This window comes from Dermacentor silvarum, chromosome 8 (assembly GCF_013339745.2).
Source record: "Dermacentor silvarum isolate Dsil-2018 chromosome 8, BIME_Dsil_1.4, whole genome shotgun sequence".
NCBI classification, from domain to species: domain Eukaryota; kingdom Metazoa; phylum Arthropoda; class Arachnida; order Ixodida; family Ixodidae; genus Dermacentor; species Dermacentor silvarum.
The window spans coordinates 184,776,920-184,799,364 of record NC_051161.1 but is presented as its reverse complement, the minus strand read 5'-3'; the positions used below and the strand labels follow the sequence as shown (position 1 = coordinate 184,799,364).

At 46.6% G+C, this 22,445-nt stretch overlaps 5 non-coding genes across 5 annotated transcripts; 1 reads left to right on the top strand and 4 right to left on the bottom strand.

The window, feature by feature from the left end:
- The first annotated feature begins 3,670 nt into the window (after positions 1-3,670).
- Trnat-agu (transfer RNA threonine (anticodon AGU)) lies at positions 3,671-3,744 on the top strand. Its single transcript has one exon. It is a non-coding gene; the product is annotated as a tRNA-Thr (tRNA).
- Positions 3,745-7,312: 3,568 nt separating this feature from the next.
- Trnat-agu (transfer RNA threonine (anticodon AGU)) lies at positions 7,313-7,386 on the bottom strand. Its single transcript has one exon. It is a non-coding gene; the product is annotated as a tRNA-Thr (tRNA).
- A 9,831-nt stretch (positions 7,387-17,217) lies between these two features.
- Positions 17,218-17,291, bottom strand: Trnat-agu (transfer RNA threonine (anticodon AGU)). Its single transcript has one exon. It is a non-coding gene; the product is annotated as a tRNA-Thr (tRNA).
- A 1,864-nt stretch (positions 17,292-19,155) lies between these two features.
- On the bottom strand, positions 19,156-19,229 carry Trnat-agu (transfer RNA threonine (anticodon AGU)). The gene has a single exon. It is a non-coding gene; the product is annotated as a tRNA-Thr (tRNA).
- A 77-nt stretch (positions 19,230-19,306) lies between these two features.
- On the bottom strand, positions 19,307-19,380 carry Trnat-agu (transfer RNA threonine (anticodon AGU)). The gene has a single exon. It is a non-coding gene; the product is annotated as a tRNA-Thr (tRNA).
- Positions 19,381-22,445: the final 3,065 nt, after the last annotated feature.

The following is a 22,445-nucleotide window of genomic DNA, read 5'->3' as shown; positions in this document are numbered from 1 at the left end:
GAACCACGGTGGGCGGTGAATCCGCCTCCGTAAGATATGTTCCCTATGGCGAGTAAATAGGGGTTGGGGTGGGTCGAAAAGCGTCAAAAAGTGCAATGTGCATCACTTTGCTTGCGCTGCTCTCCAGACGCGACATCTTCACGACCGCTGGCCAGGTTTCGTTTTCGCGGTGTCATCCTGCGAGAAAAATACGGCAATAAGTTTCATCTCTGGTTTCTTCTTCGCCACGGTCACCATTCGGAAGGGCAGCCTAATTTGCAGTGGCCTTGTTAACCGAAGCGCCCTTGCGTGTAGCAACCCTGAATGTACCAGGGCTAAGCGCTAGAAGGCGACAGTGCCAATTAAGTCGCTTACTGCTAGAAAACAATTTGGACTTGGTCGCAGTTCAGGAGACTAAAATAGAGAACCAGGAAGTAGTCGACCGAATGGTGTCCGTTTTTCGTCCTCATTTCAATGTACATTTTTGTCATGCTGTTGGCAGTTCTGGCGGTTGTGCTGTTTTTATACGTAACAACTTTTGTAGCTGCGTACAAACGGTTGAGTCGTGCCAATCTGGCCGCCTTTTATTGGTGGATTGTAGTCTTTTGGGTTTTAGTTACCGCGTTGTGTGCGCTTATGCACCGAATGTTGAAAGAGACCGCACATATTTTTTTTTTTTGAGAGGTTCCAAACGTACCTAAACTGTGAAAAAGTGCATTACTCCTAGGCGACTTCAACAGTGTTTGTGCAGCTGAAGATCGATCCCAAAAGAGCCGTATCCGTGATAAGAGCGCCAAATTGTTATCTGATATAGTACATGATCATGGTTTAGATGACGTGGGCAACGTTTTTTCCAATGGTACTCGCCCGATTTATACGCACTTTCAGCGAGATAGTCATGCAAGGCTGGATAGAATCTGTCTCAGCTGAACTGGTTGCGTTGTGCACCGCGTACGATGTGAAACCGATTTCTTTTAGCGACCACTGTTTGGTTATTGTCGGGTTTGGCAGAGGGCAGGCGAAAACACGTTTAAATTGGAACCTCTGGAAATTAAATGTGAAGCTCCTGGAGGACGAAAAGTTCGTTATAGTAGTGACGGATGAACTAGACAAGCTACGTGCTGCGCAGTCAACAAATCTAGCTGCCGAATGGGAGGAACTTAAGCAAAGAGTTAAAATAGCTACCATCGAAAGAGGTAGCGTCCTCAAGTATAAGCAGAACCAAAGTGAACGAGAGCTTCGTGAGCAGCTTGAATATTTTACTTGCATGGAAAACATCCAGCCTGGTGTTTTTAAGAAGGAAATGAGAGACGTGAAGAGCCAACTGGAGCAAATTGACGCCGAGAAGTATAAAGCCGCGATAAGACGGTCAAGAGCGGAAAAATTGTGGGTAGGTGAAAGACCAACGAAGCGGGCGTTGTCTGATGAAAAGAGATATGCGTGCCAGAAAGAAATCAGTCAAATAGCTAGTGGCAACGATATGACGTCGGATCGAAAGGTGATCATGCGCGTAATAGCTGATCATTCTAGTGAGCTGCTTGGACAACAGAGGAACATTATGGAAGGGTTCCGGGAGAGATTTTTACTCTTTATGCCGAAGCTGGACGACGACGTTAAAGCACGGTTGGAAGAGCAGATTACTCTACCGGAAGTCGAGGATGCAATCGAAGACTTGACGCTGGGCAAAGCGCTCGGGCCCGATGGCCTTGGGGCCGCCTTCTACAACGCTTTTAAATGTAGGGTCGCTCCCTTGTTGCTTAATGTTTTGGCTGAAGCTTATGACAGCATGCGAGTTCCGCTGTCTTTCAGAAGATCACACGTTGTGCTGATACCCAAAAGTGATGACCCGGAAAAACGTCTCTCTGTGGATTCTTATCGTCCGATCAGCCTGACTAACGTTGACTATAAAATACTTATGAAGGTATTAGCCATAAGACTCCAGGGGGTTATTACAAAGCTGGTAGGGCCACATCAGACTTGTGGTATTTAAGGCCGCAGCATAGCGACAAACATACACGTAGCACGAAGTGTGCTTGAATGTTGTGACGTTTTAGGCGAACGCGTGGCATTGATGCAGCGCGACCTGGCAAAAGCTTTTGACCGTGTCTCGCACGAGGTTTTATTCGGCATTCTAGAACACTCAAATGTTGGCCATGTAATACTAGAAGGCGTAAGAATGGCGTACACGGACTGCACCACGCGTATTATAGTCAACGGGGACCTTACGGAGGGCGTGAACGTTCGCTCCTCAGTGAAGCAAGGATGCCCTTTGTCACCTTTGCTGTTCGCACTTTATCTCGAACTGCTCTGTTTGGCCATTGACCACAGTGAAGCTATTACGGGCTTCAGGCTGCAGACAGCACACGTCAAGATTTTGGCTTACGCAGATGATGTTGCCGTATTCTTCTCGGACAGTGAGAGCATCAAACAAGCCACAAATATCGTTTGTGACTTTTGTGACTGCACCGGTGCCCAAATAAACTGGGATAAGAGTTGCGGGTTTTGGCATGGCGACTGGAATGTCACGCCAGAGCATTTCTCTCGGTTACGTTGGTCGACAATTTCAACGCGTTACCTAGGCGTGCCACTTGAATCTTATCGTGAGCCCGATGCGTACTGATCTGAGCAGGCGCAATTCATGAAAGAAAAGTCTACTGCGTGGCAAGGCAGGCAATTGTCTATTTTTTCACGGGCCACTGTCCGCAACATTTTTCTAATTTCGAAAATCGGGTATGTGAGAAATGTGTTATGTGCATCCTGAATTAGCATACAAAAACTTCACCGTGTTTTTGCTGTTTTTATTTGGGCTTCCACTTGGGAGCGGACTAGCCGAACGAATTTGTTTCGCCCTGTTAAGAAAGGAGGGCTTGCTCTTGTTCATTTGTTTTTGAGACAGGTTGTGTCACGATTTGTGTATTTACGGGATCAAAATCACTAGTTCCTCCACACTGTCATGCAAATGAGGCTGCGGCGACTACTTCCGGAACTTATAGTGTCGCCGCGTGAAATGATTAACGGTTCTTTTACCGGGTACCTACGCGAGGTGGTTCTCTCGTTCAGGTTGCTGAACGCACGATTTTCTTTAGAGTATTGATTTAATGTTAGGAAGAAAAAACTGTATAAGGACCTAGTGGAAAACATGCTCCCAGAGCCCTTGTACCGTATCCCACATCGCAGAGGCCCAGGACAGGATGTGCTCAAACGAGTAAAGAAAATGCCTATACAACCATCAGTTAAAACCTTCTTTTTTCAGTTGCACACGAACACACTCGCTGTTAAAACCTGGCTTAAAGATAACGGGATCTTTGTACCCTGGACTACTGACTGCTCCGTATGCAGGAAAACAGAAACGATCGAGCACGCATTTCTAGATTGTTGGGACCGAATCTTTCACTGGGATGTGCTTCAGCGCACATTAAAGAAACAATTACCCCTTGACCCATATGGCATTCCTTTTTTGCCGGTCGACGGATCCGAGGATATTCCGTGCGATTTAATCATGGTCCTGGGACTCCACGCCTTGTGGTAAAAGAGAATGGAATATCGGCATGCTGATAGATGTACGCTCTGTTCGCGAACATTTTATTGAATGTGTGATGCGTGTGCGAGATGTGTATCGCGCTCTAGCCGATCCACCCGGCGCCTGGTGGATCGGCGATTGATGTGAACGCTGAAAAGGCCGTTATTCGAAGGCGCCGTGGCTTAGTTGGTTAAAGCGCCTGTCTAGTAAACAGGAGATCGTGAGTTCGAATCTCACCGGTGCCTCAGGTCATTGCTTTTGACTTTTTCTGTTGATCGTGCCCGATACGCACTTATAGTAGCCGTAGAAAAGTTTATAGTTTTTTTCAAAAATACCTTTAGTTCAATTTATAATTATTAGTGATTTTCTATTCCTTTGATGCTTTCCGAATTATCTCAGTTGTGTTCACGGAATTACTAATCGTCTTCTAACTCCATCCGCATATTAGTAAATTCTCCACAATGGGTATGAGCCGGTGATAGAGGGCAAAAAAAATGAAGCTAAACCGAAAAGGATCCCCGCAGCACAGCATGAGCTCTAACGCTAAGGGACCGCCGAACGCCCACCTATACGCGCCAGCTTTCGCAGATCATTTGTCTCAAGATACAGCGCCCGTTCATTGTACGACAAGAGCCTTGGTTAGTTGCGAGCCTTGCGATCTCAGAGCAGGACGATCGCAAGCTTCTTCATCAAAAGAGCATTCCGTTGTCGTTTTTAATTTCATACTTCTCCCCGAAACAACTGCGCTCCAGGCCCACCTCTCGCAGCACCACCAAAAGTACGACAATCATTGTCATGATCCAGCCATTGCCTTGACGTCTACTGTCTGCGAGGCTAGCGTCACTTCCTTCAGCTACAATAGCGACGCTAATATTAGATGGCTTTATTTAATAAGGCTTATAGCGTCCGCTAGAAGAGTGTTCAGTATTTTTTAAAATTTTATAAGTGTATCCATAAACCATAAATCGATTTGCCCAGCGCCTCATAAAGACAATGTGCAAGACCAAGCGTGCACGGCCACCGTTGACTCCACCTCTACAGCCATCTCCTCATTGGGCATTATATACGCGCACGTGCACATACGTATCGCAAATCGCGCTATGTAATTAAATGCGGGACCGGTAAAATACACTTGCGGTGAAACGATGAGCAACACGAGACCAAGGTGAGAGCAAGGCTCCTGCTCTCACATTATTCTCGTGTTGCTCATCGTCTTGAATTTCCATCTCCCACATTGAAGGCCCCGTGTTTTCCCTGGACTTCCGTTTAAAGCATTAATGATCTACGTGACTTATTCCATGTGGTACGTGAACAAAACTTCTTTATAAAACATTCTGGAACTGAATGCGGAACCGAAAGAGGAAATTTTGATCCGCTGAAACAAGGGCGAAGCCTCAACTAAATCCCATGATAAATCCGCAGGAAGCCTTCGATACTGGAGGAATAATTGTTGTAGCTGGTCCTAGGCAGAAACAATGGACCACGGCCTTCCTGTGGCAGTCGTTCTAACACTTGAGCTAACCAACATGCTTTAAGATGGTAGGGCACGCTAAAAAGAGACGAGATCAAAAGACTTGACTGATTGATTGTCTGACTGACTGATTGAAAAGAACTGGCTTGAAGGCCTGTACCCTGGAGTGGGGTAAATAGAAGGAACAGGGGGAGATCACAAACGACGGTTAATCCCTTCCTCGCTTACAAGGTCCCATGCAGAAGGACTACAGCTCGACCATCGCTGGGGGTGTTGTCCAATGTTTACAATTCCTAATCTGAGGCTGGAGCTGTCGGACGTGTTTGTAGCGGGTGCACTCCCAGAACATATGTTTCGTCATCGGTCAAGTGTCTGTGTGGCACATTGAGCAGGTGACGAATGTTTAGTTTCACAAGCGTCATAGTCCGGCGTGTCCTAGCCTTCGTCGACTTCCATGCTGTAAATGTCCGGCTCCTCGGTATAGTAGTCCAAGGTGCTACGGCACCAGCTTTTTATGCCGTGTGTCCCAGATAACATTGTACAAGCTGTTCAACAAAGGAAACATTTAGGAAAACAAGGTGTAACATAAAATTATTAGACCTACGGTGTTTGATTGTTATACATTTGACGTCCGAGCACCGTAGATTTTAAAACGGTATACAGCGTGTACTTTCTTAAATATGCTTTCTGCTGACCAGCTAGGCTAAAGTTACCTGGGACACCCAATTTATATTTAATATAACAAACAAAATATCAAATTGCATACTCTTCTTGTGCAAGCATTTGCAAAATTATAGCTCGAAATACTACTGACGATTTTGTATAAATGTATAAAACTTGTCCCATGTGTATTCTTTCTGCTTTTCGTCTGGATTTCACCGTATCACTATGGTGTGCTGGAATAGGGCAGTGTGTCGTCTGAGGGCGAAAATGTGACTCTTTTTGCGATGACTACAGGGGGTGCTGGATCACTGCGTTCTACTGCACCGCTACCTGTCGCTCCATCCTAAAGTCATTGCTAGCAAGCGGAACAACAATGGTGCAACACAGGATCTCCGGGTTCAGCAGTTATGGTTCTCGCAGGGGTCATGCATGTCCGTGCGGAGCTCACCGCAGGCTTCTCCGGCCGCATTCGCACATTTTGTATGTGTGCGAGAAGCGCTGGGTATGTAATTTTTTTGCGTGTGCAATGAGGTTCCTGCACAACGATTGGAACAACTCCGAGCTTCTTCAGATCGAGAACATTGTTAACAGTGGCTGTATCATTGAACTTCGCGCCCTTTTGTGGAGCTATATGTCAAACGATGGTGGCTGCATGCGCCACAGAGCACTATTAGTTTTTTTCTTCGGTGAAACCGCGCGACTGCTTTTGGCTGATGCAACATGAAAGGAATCCCGTGCAAACTACCAAGCACAGTGAAGGTGCTCATTCCGGCCCTTCCGATCCTCGTGTGTCTTTTAATTTTGCAATTTGATTCCAAAAACATATTCGTACTTACCGAACGGAACGAGCAGACGAGCGTTTGTCTTCTGCAACCGAAACACTGAGCAGGCGAACAGGAATACTGAATTATCGGTGGATTAAAACGTGAAAGCTAAGACGGCATTATTGATGTATTCGAACAGTTTGTATAATTTATTTTCTGCAGGTTATAGTACCATTATTTTGGTTTTGAGAGCGTTTTAGTTTATAAATGCGGAAAGTTTTGGAGCACATATTTAAATTATGTGCGCTAGGCCCACCCGTCGATCGCAGCTCTGTCTGGTGGCGTCATCGATGAAACGTCCCCGGTTCTCCCGTTGTTTTGCTATATAGACGACACACTGCCCCATTCCATTACACCATAGCATCGCTCCCTAGTCGTTTCATAAGAGGCTTCATCGAGTTTCACAATAAAGCATAGAAGGAATTTGTGTTTGCGCACTGACAGTGTAATATGAAGAATAATTTGGTGTCAACTTCTAATAATAGTCTTGATAACGGTTATCAAAACCGCATCAGGGAACAATTTGAATATATAACAGCACCACGAAATAGGTCTTCAGGAACCGCTACAAATTATTACTGGAAGTCATACTTGCCCAGCACTACAGAATTGTTTCTGCAAGGGTAACATTCAGAAAGAATATGGTTTGACAGTGTGCCGCTTAAAGGGGGGAAGTCACCATGAAAGCTCTTTGCCCAGTGCAAAAACTGAAGTGATATACACACTGTAACGTCCAAACTTTGGATAGCACGATTATCCGGTCTGCTGGAAAAGGGAAATTCTATACGAGCATCGTATAGCGCTACAATGCATAGAAGAAAAAACGCCCTTCTGCACCAAAAACAAAACACTAATAGGCATCGGTGAGATTCAAACTCACGATCTCCTGTTTACTAGACAGGCGCTTTAACCAACTAAGCCACGGTGCTTTTTTTTTTCATTTATTGCCGGTCTTTGACAATGTACAGAGCACACAGTGCAACAAAATCTCAAAAAGCACAACTACAAAACATATTGGAAAACATGAAAGCCATCAGTCCAACATGGACTGGCGTTGTCGAATTAAAATTCTTTTAATGCTGTCAGAGGTTCTATCCTCGACAGCCAATCGGGTACACATTCTTGTGTTTTCTTTATTTCAATCAACCGAGACATACTGTCTCGAAAATAAATACGAGCCGGCCTAGCGTCAGGGTCGCAATGGTACCCAGCCATCCGGGCCCGCCATAAACAGTGGAGGCCATGGAGCATGATTAAATCGTATGGTACCCCATCCTCATTCTTTATCGCTAGGAACCTGATCCCATGCGGATTCAACGGAAACTCCTTCTTGATTGTCCGTTTTAGGACATCCCAGAAGTAAACCCGTTCCCAGCAATGCAAAAACACATGATCTACTGTTTCAGGTTGCTTGCAAATCAAGCAGTGTGAGCCCCATGGTACAAGGAAGCCACGTTCTTTCATTAATGTTTTCACTGACAGTGTTCCTGTGTGTTGCTTAAAAAAGAATGTTTTTACCCCAGTAGGCACCTCCATTCTTTTCACCCGTTTAAGGACATCCTGTACTGTTCCTCCACTGTATACAGCTCTGTACAATGTCACTGGAAATACAATGTCGCATACATCTTTATATAATGTCTTTCTTTTCACGTCAGAAAGATAATCGAAAGAAAAACGCCCAGAAAGAAAGCGCACACTATCGTCTACTCCTTTAAGATAGCCGCGAATCGCCCCTGACATACTATTAGTACTAACAATGAGTGCCGGCAAGGCGTCTCTTAACCTGAGCTGTAATACCGTACGCAGAAATGGATCACGCACATCTCGAAAAAACAAAAATCTATTGACAAGCTGTCGTACAAAAAGATGCGCAAAGCCCAGCCCCCCTTCCTTCACCCGCCTGAACAGGTTTGTTCGGCTACATCTTTCCCAGCTAGATTCCCAGATAAAAACGGCGAACACTCTGTGCAACGTTTGTACGTTTACCCTTGAACAAAATAACGTCTGCATGACGTACCACAACTTCGTAATGAAAAACATATTGCATACAGTTGCCCTTGCAAAAATGGACAGGTTGATGCCTTTCCACCTGTCTGCTTTCTCTCTTGTTTCTTTTATTTGGGTCGTCCAGTATTCCTCGCTATGTTTCTAACTGTCCAAGGGAACACCCAGATACATAGTAGGGGTTTTCACCCAGCTCACATTGGCAAAGTTGTTTGGGGCCGAAGACCACTCTCCGTGCCACAAACCGAGGGATTTACCCCAGTTCACTTTAATGCCCGTCACATCACAAAACTGTTTCACCACGCGTGTTGTTTACGTTACACTTTCTCTCTTTGTACAACACACGGCGATATCATATGCATATGCCAGGAGTTTGAATTCTGTGGCTGCCAAGCTATAACCACGTATATGATCATTCTCAGTTATCGCCAAACACATCGTTTCTATGTAAATCGCAAAAAAAGAGGACTGAGGGGGCAGCCTTGACGCACAGAACGCATGACGTTAATGGGGGCCCCCAATGATTTATTCACAATTAAGCCTGTTGTGCAGTTCTGATACGCCAACGCCACTACCTCAGTGATAATGGCACCCACATTAACGTGTTCCAAAATGGCAAACAAAATATCATGAGACACACAGTCAAACGCTTTCTCGAGGACAAGCTGGAGCACTGCGACGCCGTCGTAAGTGATGTCACAGCACTCGAGCACGCACCGCATCCTGTGAATATTCGCAAAAATTTACCTCCCTTTGATCCCACACGTTTGGTGGTCTGCAACTATTTCTTTGATGACGCTTTGAAGTATGGCTGCCAAAACCTTCCTGAAAATCTTATAATCAACATTGGCTAAAGATATTGGCCTATAAGACGTCACGAGCAAAAGTTTCTCCGCTTTGTCGCTCTTAGGTATCAAGATTGTATGCGCTTTACCAAAAGAAAGCGGCAAAGTTTGGTTCGCATACGCTTCGTTAAACAGGTCTCTTAACAAGGGCGACAGTTCTTTCTTATAAGCTTTATAAAAACACGCACTGAGACCGTCAGGTCCAGGTGATTTACCACTGTTCAAGTCATTAATTGCCTTCTCGACTTCCTGTTCTGTAATTTTCCCTTCTACTCGGTCTTTCGCGTCGTGGCTTAATCGCGGCATGCGACCGAGAAAAACCTTTTTAAAATCGTCTACATTGGCTTCTTCAAATGCAAACTGCGACTGGTAATACTCTAAAAAGGCTTGGCCTATGCTTATGGTCATGCTTATGCTCACACCAATGCCTCGTACATCATCAGCGACTCTCAAACGGCCGTGCGAAACTACGCCAACGGCAGAATCTCCCCTGAGGCATTGCGGATCCTTAATACAGGCAAAACTTATGAGGCAGACAAATGCGTACAAATTCTCTGGATCCCAGCCCACACACCTCTTGATCAGCCGGAGTTCAGTCCAAATGAGGTGGCGCACAGCGTGGTTCGAGGTCTCACGTTCCGAGCCGGGTTCGAAGAAGCAGCCACTCGAACGGACACCTCCGCGGTGGTGTGGGAATGGGACGATCGGCTCACTAAATTCTGTGACATTACTCAACATTATCGAATGCAAAGGCTTGAGTATCCACCACCTCACCCCAAGCTCAATAGAGCCCAGTCCGTTCAATGGCGGCAGCTACAAACACGAACATACACGAACCCTGTCATCATGAACCATATATACCCCGAATTATATACAACCAATCTATGCCAGTATTGTAACACCAGAGCCACACTAGATCACATCCTATGGGCATGTCCAGCATTAATCAGCAATACTGGGGTCGCGGCCTCCAATGAGGGCCTTCGGGCGCGTTGGGGGACTGCGCTGCTCAGTTCAGGCCTGGACCAGCAACTGTGGGCTATCCAGCAGGCCGAGGAAGCTGCCGGGAGACACGGTCTCTCCGCTGGCTCCTAGGTGGGAACCCAGCCCAGCAATCTGCCGGAAATAAATAAAGTTCTTCTCTCTCTCTATGCTTATGGTCATGGGCAAGTGTGCCGTTCCATGAGATCTTATCGCCATGATTACGTCGACCATGAGCTTTTTCAAGTCCAAGCGCCCTTTTGGTGGGCGTCTCCCCCGCTACTAATGCGTTTGCTCTTGCGCGCACAATCGCACCTTGATAGCGTTCTTCGCCCAGCTGCTCAATTTTTTCTTTTATGGTTCTGCATATCTTGTTTATACTCCCCTGGTCCTTTGCACTCAAGCGCTAACAGCTGCTTAAGTATCTTTCGTAAGTCTCTTTCTTTCATTTCCCTCTCAAACTTTAAGCAGCTCGAGCTTTCTATTGCTTTCATTTTTACCTTCTGTTTGAACCATTCCCATTTCTCTGCTATGGTTTCAGTACTTTCATCGCATACTTCCATAACGGCCTCATGTATTGCCTCTACAAATGGCGCGTCTTTTAGTAGTAAGGCATTCATTTTCCATAGGTTCCAGTTAAAAGATTCGCTCTTCTTCTTCATACCTATGTTACACTTCACCAAGCAGTGATCTGAGAACGACACAGGTGCAACAGAATAACTGTGGGACTTTGGAATCATGTCTTGTGACATGTACAAGCGGTCTAACCGCGCATGACTACTGCCTTGAAATCGTGTATACATCACCTCCCGCTCCCCCTCCAGACGGTCACATACATCGTCTAGTTCACTATCACTAATCAACTTAGAAAGTATGTGACTGCTTTTATCTCGAATACCGGCATTATTGGATCGATCCCGAGCCCTCAAAACGCAGTTGAAATCCCCCAACAAAATCATGCACTTATCACGGCTAATGTACTGAGACAGATTCGAAAAAAATAAAGCACGCTCTTCTACAACATTTGGCGCATATATGCACATAACTCGGAATTCGACTCCACCAGAAACAAAATCGCAAACAACCATTCTTCCCGATTGACATGAAAATACACTTTCAACCACAAGGTCTGGTAACTTCTTAATAAACAGGACGCATCCAGCTGAAGTCCCTACCGCGTGGCTCACCACCGCATAATATCTGGTCGTGAAACGCCTCACCATGCTCCCGGTCTCCTCCTCCCCGTCTACCTTGGTCTCCTGGACAGCTAGAACGTCTATGTCTTGGTCAGTGGCCAGCCGTAGGACTTGACTCTGCCTACGCCTAGCCGCCAGCCCTCTAGCGTTTAGAGTTGCAATACTGAGTGACGCATTAGGAGCCATGATGAACTAGAGAATGAGGTAGGCCCGGAGCATGGTGCTTACCCCTCACGACCAGCCCTCAGCTAGCCGTCTCCGGGACCGCCCGGTTTCTCGTCGTTGTTTGTCTGCTAGGCTTTGTCCCCAGGCTTTCTGTCGAACGGAACGTTCGGCTTTGGTTTGAAGCTCGACCGCCTCCCAAGAGGCGATTTCGCCGGCGGCCCATCACTGGAGCTGGTTGCCGCGTCGTCCTTGTCCTCGGCCTCATCACGGGGACGCTTGAAGGTGGCTCCGAGACTAGCAGCCCGGTCATCGTCGTTAGCAGCCTCGCCCTGTTGCGTCGCTGCATCGTCGTCGTCTCCTTCGTCTTCACTTGCACCTTCCTTTGGATGGGCAGCTTTCGTGTCTACCCTCGCCGGCGCAGTCACTGGCTCTGTAGTTTCCTTTCCCTTGGCGCCAACGCCCGCCGGTACCGACCCGGCACCTGTCGCTGGGTGCACAAGGTCTCCGGCTCCCTTAGCAGCGTCTTCGGTCTCGACTACATCCATGACGTGTTCTGCTGCCTCTTGACTCGCGGCTGGGCCAGTCGCGGTAGCGTAGGTCTTGACGCAGTCGGTGTCAATGTGCCCGTAACGTCGGCACCGGGAGCAGCGTGGCACCTTACATTCCCGCCGGACGCGCCCAGCGCCTTGGCAGCGGAGGCACTGCATCGGCCGACCGGGTACCACCACCAAGGCCAACTCTCCGGCAACACGTATCTGGTGAGGAATATCTTCCACTTTCAGGCCGTTCTTCAGCTTGAGAAGAACATTCCTCTTTGTGGAACATTTGTCTGCGACACCTCGGACACGCCACTTCTCTCGACTCGCCTCTTCTACCTTGACGAAGGCCGCCAACGCAGTCCGGACGTCTTCCTCGGCCACACCGTGCAGCAGCCAGTGAAGTCTGAGTTTCACCTGCTGATCCTGAGGGTCGACGATCACACATCGCCGCCCCTTCACCTGAAGTTCTTTCAAGGCCAGCAGGCGTTTCGTTGCAGCTGCGTCACTGAGGGTCACCGCCCACACATGATTACCTTAGTAGGCCCCAAGGCACAGAATTCCCGGCAGCAGGCTCGTAGGCGTTAGGGCATCCCTAAAATCTTCGACCTTGTAAGGCCTCGCTCGTACATCACCATGCAGAAACACGGTGTTATTCACTATTTGTCCTTTTGGCAGTTGAGGCAAAATAAATTGGTATTCCATTTCTTCGTCGTTGCTGTACCTGTTTCCGCGGCCAAAAGTGACCGCTGTCGCTGCCCTTGAAGAGGCCATGATCCCACGAACCGTCACGCTCGGTGGCCGGAAGCAGAGTGAACTAAGCCACGGCGCTAGTGAATGATCGCCTGTTTAGCGTTCACATCAATCGCGGGTATTGTCCTGTGAGCTATGCAAAAAAGTAGCAGTGGCTTAGCTCGGCTATGCCAGGATATACATAGCGTTAGCAAAGGTTCAGCTGATTATTCTTAGCTTTCCTGGTTGTCTCCTACGCTCAACCGCTAATTGCCAGGCAACTACTTCGGGATCCGATGAGTCAAGCTTCTCCGTTCTTCTGCGCTGTTGAGCAGCATTTGCGCTCTCCTTCTCCATGGCTATAGGCACCCTGCAATGCAGTTTGGCTGTACATGTCGCGCCACCTAGCAACGGCGGTGAGCACCCGCGAGTAGGCCCTCACCGCCATTTCACCTTGGTCCCTACTGCGCTCAGGCGCGCCTGAATGCTTCCTTTTCAGATTTTTTAATGGATTCACCGCGACCACTCGGCAGCTCCTCCGTGAGAAGTGTGAACAAAAATAACATGCGCATATACTGCTGCTTTAGGTATTTTCACAACCGTGAAGGGGATGTCGGCATCAAATTGTGCCGCTTCCCTTCAAGAATGTGGGGAGAAACCCGGCGGCTGAAGGTGGATCGTTGTGGTTCGGGCCGTCAAGTAAGAGTCGCTCTTGCGAATTTCTGTTGAACTATGACGCAAACGCAAAATTAAAAATGAAAAAAAGAAAAAAAAAAACACAAGGCAGCATCCATGATAACGCACAATAAGGCGACAACTGCACAAACACGCGTGACCTGATTCCCGCTGTTGTAAATTCCATGGTTTGGATAATTGTTTAGCTAGTCTCGCTCCAAAACAAATGCGCAGTGGTTGTTATGTGTCAAATCTAGCTTCGTAAGCGCTCCGCGTTAAACCTTTGTACGCACTGTAGTTATTGTTGTGCATTAATAAGCCAACGTGCAGCTCCTTTCTGTGCCTGGATCAAGACGCGACTGCTGAAACCGGGCTCATTCATGCCGACGTTTTCTCGCGTTTAGAACAACAGAACTAAGGCTGGAGTGCACCGCAGCGCACATCGAGTATTCGCAAAATAGCACTTCTCTCGCGCACGCTAGCACACATTTGTTCAGTCTTGGCGTTGCTTAGTGTCAGCTGATTGCTCACTGTTATGTTTCAGCGGTGATGACCTCTCACACTGGAGCCCGAATCACAACACCAAAATATGCTCGAGGCTCTTTGTCAACGGAGAAAAAAGCTCCATAAAGAATCATTCAAGTTACCATCCAAATCGCCAAAACCTCGACAAATGTGATAAGCAAGGCACGCTCGAAGTATACTGAAGCTACAAATGAAAGTTGAAAAACGTCTACGGCCGTATTTGCCCACTTAAGCGGAATAAATTATTTATTTGTTAACATACTTTGAGTTCGACGTCGTAAACGTGCTTTATTTGTCGTGACAAGAACTTTGCTGCGATGTCCGTCCTGTTTACTTTTTTGACACGAAATACATGGTTGTTGTCGTAAAGTTGACGTCCTTTCTCGAGTGTCGGTGGTCGAAAATGGGCCTCAATGTTTTCAATTGCCTTAAAAACCACAGTTTAGAACGCCGGACTTGTTTCAAATGAGCGCCGCAGAAGCATGCCTTCGTAGAAATGGCCGCCTCGGTGTTTCGCGGAACTGACACGGCGGCGCTGACGGCTGAGCCGATCTCTGCGCCGCCTGACCATTGAAGGGAGCGGAGCCTATACCACACTGGCAAACGCCAGTCAGAAGCGCAGCGCCTCCAGCGCAGTGTCAGACGGCGACTGCAGAGCGAGCGCGCGCCGGCGCCAGTGCGTCTACCACGGCTACGACGTCACTTCTCTGGAATGCGCAGACCGGCGGCAGTGAGTCGCGCGCGGCGGCGGCGGCGGAGTGCGCGAGAGGTGCCGGCTCCGGTGGCTCCGGTACGGTGGCTAGATTGGTAGGTGTGCCGACCGGCGTAGTTCACTGCTTCTCCGCATCATGACAGCAGGAGTGGCGCTGCGGTCAGAGGTTTGCCGTGAAGCGCGCGTCGTCTGCTACTGAGAGTGTAGTTATTGCGCGCTTGTAATATTTAAGATAATAAGGTTCCACTGTAAAACTTGAAAGAAAATGATTAAATTATGTTGAGAGAGTGCTTGACAGTGCGATGTTTCTTGTTGCAATGAGTAATTTTGAAAATCAGTCATTCATATCGTCTGTTAACACGCTCAGGGCACGGAGCGCTGCGCTCGCAGTCAGGATAGTTCTCCGAATTCTTGTAATTTCCTTGGACGTTTAAAAAGCGAATTGAATACTGTGGGTGATATTCGTGAATACCAAGCTCGTGAGACTCTGGGAAAGAGAGAAAGTGTTCCTGAACAGAAGAAAACAAGCCGGAAGAGCACCACTTGCATTGCGCCGAATTGTAAGTTTGGCTACAAACATGCAAACCACGCGCTAAAGAATCATTGGTTTCGATGCGCTGAGACCCAGAACTTTCCGAGAGACGTCAGCTTGCCCTTAGCCGTGCTGAAAAAAAAAATGTTTCAACTGCATTAGTCCTGTGCCATCGCCACTTCAAGGAGCATGTCATCCAGCGTATGACCGGCAGGAAGATTGTGCAGATTCCGATGGCGTATGTGCGGTTAGAGTGACGCTGTTCCTTCGGTGCTACCCGACGCTGCGCCTTACATATTGAAGAACAATTCTAGAAAAGCAACAAGCGAGGCTCCAACGGCATGTCGGCCGTTGAAATAATCCGGAAGAGACAGCGAGCCAAACCAATGCCTGCTCTGGAGACATTGGCCAAACTTACACACGCTCCAAGCAAATAGGATGCGAATGCAAATATCGCGTGTTCTACAGGTGACGAATGAGTATTTGTAGACAAGTGAAGAAATGAACATGCTCAAAGACGGCCGAGTAAATGTTTGTGTGTGCAAAAAATTCAGCTTCAAGTGCAGCGGCCGCGGTTTACAACGCAACGACTGGCAGATATGCCATGCTGCTGGCATCCTTTCTTTTCCTTTCGCCAGCTGAAGCGTTCAGGAGTCATGGGTTGTAAGCAGCATAAAATCTAAATTACGAACAACATCATCAAGCTAATACATTGCTCGCTTGCACTTCCTTGTGACGACCAAAACTTGGCTCCTGAGCGTACTCCAGAAAATAAAAAGCACCTTACGCTGCGGCTACTCGACGTGCATTTTGAGCGCTGTGATGCAGTGAAGTGTTTCATTTAAAGCTATAGTTGCAATAAAAGCTTGGTATTGCTGTATGGTTTGCGTGTGTGACCGAAGAATTACCTAAATTATTATTGTATTCAAGTATACATACATACGATCTTCACGAGTCCAAACTATTATTTTTCATGCTACAAGCTACTGCTTTCATCATGCATAATCGCACGACGTAAGAACTTTTTTCTTTATCACCAACAAGTTTATAATATATTTTATAAATTTAATATAGCCCCAATACTAAAATCATTTGGTTCATTTTCCTTGAGTGCAGTCAAGGAAATCGAATCAAAGGATTTTAGTTGTACGAATATCAATATTTATTCCATTGTGTTTTACATCCCTTAAACCCAAAGCATTTCCCTTGCACATTCCGTGGTATACGAATACGCCCTGCACGTTCGCGTACAGCCCCTATACATACTACTGTATACATCTATTCTGCAAAGCAAACTTCGCCTTTATCGCTTCAGAAGAACTGGTGAAGGGATATTTCGTCCATGCAGAATTTGTGTTTCTCCTCGTAGACTCAAGTTTAACGTGTTTACCGAACTAAACAGCGTTAATAGCTATTATATTCTTGAATGTCAAACGGGGAAACAAATTGGTGACGGAAAAGGTAAGTACGTTACCTTCGCAACTGACAGAGCTCTGCTGCGTTCAGAAATTTGTAACTGTCTATGATGCCACTGTGAATATGGTTTTCAGTTTAAATACGATGGTAAATGCGCCGCAGTTGCAATGTAATGTGGCCGCAGCAGCAGACGACGCGCGCAGCCTGCGACAGACCCCCGACCGCAGCGCCAATTTTGCCGTCATGATGTGGAGAAGCGCTGAACTACTCTTCGTGCCCGGCGGACGGCACACCTACGCATCTAGCCACCATAGCTCCGGTGCGCAAGCCGTGACACATCACTGATCCTTGCGCATGCGCAGCACGGCTCTTGATGTGCCGCGCGAAACGGGCTTGGCTAGGCCAGTGTAGCTAACGCTACAAAAAGTGTTAAATACCTTAAGGCACCGGTGAGATTCGAACTCACGATCTCCTTTTTACTAGACAGGCGCTTTAACCAACTAAGCCACGGCGCTTTTTGTTTCTTTCATGGTATTTAATACATTAACATGTCATCCATTAAAACATTCACTAATTGTGCATAGTCATAGAATGGTGGGTACAATGAGTCACACACAGAAAAAGAGAAGATGCACTGTTCCGCATTAAAAGGGGGACCTCACCAAAATGGGGTACCAGTCCGGTTGAACATCAAATCCATCATAAACATGCTTTAGGTGCACAGTCATCTGGATGAAATTTACTCTTGTGGATACAAGCGGTTCGGCGTTGCGGTCCATCATTCGCGTCTTCCACAGACTGTGCATTCCCATGAGAAAGAACACGTCTAAAGGTACACTGTCATCAGGGGTCGGTAGCAGATATCGCACTGTATGGGGGTTCATTTTAAAGTCTTTCTTTAGAGTCCGTTGGAGGATGTCCCAAATAGAATGGAATCTTTGCAGCCAATAAAACAGTATTCAATTGTCTCTGGCACCTCACAAAGACGACAATTAAAAGAAGACACAAATATACCCTTTTTCTGTGGCCATGTTTTTGCCGGTAAAGTTTCACTATGAAGTTTGTAAAAGAATGTTTTGCAGCATGGGGATATATACATTTTACAAACTCGCTTAAGCACATCGTGGCCTGGCCATTCATGTATAGTGAGCGGTAAAATAGAGGCGGAAAAAGCATGGACAGTAAATCTTTGTATAACCTTTTACGCGACACGGAGTACAATTATTCAGTGGAAAACCGAACTGTCAGGAAACGAACCACCAGAAAAACCTCCCCCATGAAACCGAACAAGCATAAAGGCGAAGATAAATTTGAAGAAACAACTAAATCAGGTAAAACATCAACAAGTGTGACTTGCATGAATGACCGAATTATAGGATGCGAAGTATCGCGAATAAAGAAGAAACGAGACACTATTTGCCGCACGTAAAGATGCACTAAGCCGAGCCTACCCTCACTAACTGATCTAAAAACATTGTCTCGCCTCATGGGCTCAAAAGTGGAGGACCAAATGAAAGTTGCAAAAATTCGGTGAAAGCGTTGGATGTACAGCCTGGCACAGTGAATAACTTGCAATACGTAGTAAATTTTAGTTGATAAAAACTTATTGCAGGCTTCAGCCCTTCCGAAAATAGAAAGTCGGTATGGAACGAATGTCTGAGCGTAATTTTGCAAGGCTGAAACCCGTTCTTTCCAATAGTGCGCGCTTAATTTATATGTATCTAGCGGCACGCTAAGATACGTTGGCGGAACATGAGTCCACTAATGCCTGTAAACTGTTCTGGCCTATAACACCAGGAGCTGAACCATAAGCCTAAGCTTTTCGAGGAGTTCATTTGTGCTCCTGATACGCTGCCAAATTTCTCTATTGTAGCTACAACCTTTTCAACACTGGGCTAATCTGTGCAGAAAAACGCAAGATCATCTGCGTAAGCTAACACTTTAACCTCATTACCCAGTATGTTAATTGAAGCCATGGATGGAACTTGACTGAATTACGCTTAAGCATAGTGGTTCCAGGTAAAGGGCGAAGAGTAGTGGGGACATCGGGCATCCTTGTTTTACCGAAGAGCAGATAGCAATAGGTTTGGAGAGATGGCCATTAATAACTAAACGAGTAGAACAATGGGTGTAGCAAAGCCTAACGCCTTTAAGCACAATGGAGACAACATTGGCGTGTTCCAGAAGAGAAAATAAATAGGAATGACTGACTCGATCAAAAGCTTTAGCAAGGTCTACTTGGAGCATTGCAAGCTCCTCAGCCAGGGTGCCACGGCTAACTAAGCCACGGCGCCAGTGCATGATCGCCTTTCCAGCGTTTACATCAATCGCGGGTATCGTCCGGTGAACTATGAAAAAAAGTGTAAAAGAACTACCTTGAGGCACCGGTGAGATTCGAACTCACGATCTCCTGTTTACTAGACAGGCGCTTTAACCAACTAAGCCACGGCGCCTTCGAATAATCGGTATTTTCAGCGTTCGCATCAATCCCGGGTATTGTCCTGTCAATAATACAAAAAGAAAAGACTCGAGGCACCGGTGAGATTCGAACTCACGATCTCCTGTTTACTAGACAGGCGCTTTAACCAACTAAGCCACGGCGCCAGCTTTTCTTTCTTCATTGCCGTCTCGGACATGGAAATACAAAGCACAAAAGATAACACCTCAGCTACACTTGAGCTGACGCCCCCCCCCCCCTCCCCCCCACCGAGCGGAGCTAAAATATTTTCAGTTGCACCAAATCATCGAGCAGCGGTATCCACTCTGGTGGATCAGGCTGCGCCCTGAAACATTCACCTATATAAACAGCACTCTCGATAAAGTTTTCAAGTGTAGAACGAGTATTTATGTCGGCGTGTCGCACCTGTATTCGTGTTTTCCACAGACTGTGGAGGCCAAGGAGCATGATTAAATCGTAGGGCACATCTTCGTTTTCAACTGGTAAAATCCGGATGCCGTAAGGGCTTAAGGGGAGCTCTTTTTTAATCGTTCTCTGAAGCACATCCCAATAAAAAATTGTATCCCGGCATTCTAAGAAAAAATTCAGTTTCAGTTTCCATAAGAGCCAGTTAAAACGCGATTTCCTGCCCTTAATTTCTAAAGTGATACTCACAAGGCAATGATCGCTGAAAGGCACAGGTTTAACATCATAGCTAGAGCATAGGAGCACAAGATCAACAGACACATACATCCGGTCAAGCCTAGCATGACTCTCCCGCTGAAAGTGCGTGAATTCTTGGTGGGTCCCAGTAGAGAACACACTGCCAACATCCTCGAGACCATAATCGTGAACAAGTGTCTTCAACACTTCCGAGGTCTTGTCTCTAAGTGGCCTACACTTGACTCTGTCAACTGCGGCGCACACACAGTTGAAGTCCCCCAATACAAGCAAAATATTGTCAACGTTCAACCATGGCTCAAGGGACTCAAAGAATAGTTGTCGCTCGATTTCTACATTGGGAGCATATACGCAAACAATGCGTCAACATAAATTTGAAAACATGAAATCAGTAACCAAAGCTGTGTTGCCAGGTCCGACGAGGCGGCGTAGCCAACAGCTAGAGAAGTTGTAGCCCAAATGAAGCCAAACACGAAAAAAGTGCAAAATATTTCGTAGCCAAATATAGCCATTTTTATTTGCAGTTATATTTGTGCATGCATCTTCAAATGCGACTACAGCAATCGTTTTTTTTTTTTTTTGCACAACCGTCGTAACAAAATGTTGCGTGCCGCCGTGACGGTCGGCCCTTGACATCAACAACAGCGACATAGAACTCTTTTTGGTTCGCCCCGGAAGCTCTAAGTTCCAGCGAATCGCTGCACAGGGCGATATCAGTGCTCTTATTTTATGACAGATAGTACTAAGTTATTATTTTTAGTTATTTACAGTAATATTACCTACCAACTCTGCTTTTTAACTGTCGTGAACGCAAAATAATGTTTAGCATCGTCGAACTCTATCGTCATATCTGCCTACGGCGTGAAAGTACAGCTGTCCAGCGATCTTCGACCTGCTCACGGCTTCTTTTTTTATGAGCTAAAACAAGTCTTTCGTTCTATGATATCTCGTGTTATTTGTCTTATCGTCCTATCTTGTTTTCTCGTTTCTTTTTTTTAATTAGCTTGGCCCGGGTTAGCTGGCACATGCTCTATATACTGTCCATTTACATCAACCTGGCCGCCACCTTAGGTCTCTAGCACGGCAAGAGCGTGCGTTAAAATAAAGTGACAGACAACAGATGCCACTCGTTGTCTGAATCGGTGTAAGCGAAGGTTTAAAACATTACTGCGCAAACGGCGCACCAGTGTAAGAAGCGCGCAGTCGTTTTCGGCGACGAGCACGTTCCGAACGTAACTCGCTCGAAATGGTAAAAGCCGCGACGGCGCACAAAGAGCAAAGGTAAACAACACATTGACAACAGTGGTTAGGCTGTAAAAACCGGATACTGTCAAAAAGTAAACCATGTTGATGTGAATAAAGATTTAGAATAGGGCTCCCCAAAGAGGCCCCAAAGAGCTTTGCAGGTGTTAGCGTTGGGGCATAAAAATATTAAAAACAAAATATACCATTTCATGATAAGAAGAGTAATTTAGATTTTCGTGTTTAATTACAATTTAGAACTTATTCTATTAGCAGCAAGCAACTTCTTGCACTTAGTTTTGAGTAACCACGTTTACGTACCTTCACCCTGCCAAGTCAATCCATGTTAGGCCTATGAGCCATGAAATCGACAACTGAATTCCGAATCAGCGGCGTCTAATGAGTCAATCTTCATTACACATGTTAGTTGAGGGAAATCGATAACCGCCAAACACCCTCTCTAGCTTACGAACTTCACGCGTTACCACGAATCGCGCCCAGTGGGGTGCTAGGTTGCAGCCGTCGCTTCGATGGGCGCCGCCATGTTTATTGACGATAGATTTTGGGGCAGCTTTTGGGGCTCCCACTAAATCAACAAAATAGCGTGCCCGACGCAAAAGCCAAACGCAGCTTGCGTCTTGCGCATGCGCAGTGACTTCTACGCTATTTCATTGGGGCCCCAAAACGTTTGAGGCCCCTATTTTAAAACTCTAATAATTGCTGAGGTTTTACGGCCAAAATCACTATATGATTGGGAGGCATGACGCAGTCGCGGACTCCGGATTAACTTTGGCCACCTCGGTTTCTTTAACGTACACCTAAATCTAAGTACACGGGTGTTCCTGCATTTCACCTTGATCGAAATGTGGCCGCCATGGCCGGGAATCAAACCCGCGTCCTCGAGCCAGCAGCGCGACACTTCACAAGCTAATCTAACACGGTGGGTGAAGTTCATGTGACGTGGTGCACTGATGTCATCGTGGCAAACATGTTTCGATAACAGTAGAATGGGTATCTTTCTCCATGCATGGCATTACGGGCAAACCATGCATCTAGATGTAAAAGCACCAGAACCCACATTTGGCTAGGGGTCTTGCTCCCATTCTTTTTTTATACGTTCTCGCATACTTGGCCCACTTCCCCATGTTTGGATTCTCCTCTCGGAGGAGGATCCGATCTTCCAACCTATCGAAATGAATCTCAATTGTAAGCACGGACAAAAAATCATCTAGCAGGAGAAGGGAAATGGCACTAAAGCTTCACGAGATACGTAGAGTAGGTCGAAAGCTGTGCCCTGCGCGATACTTCA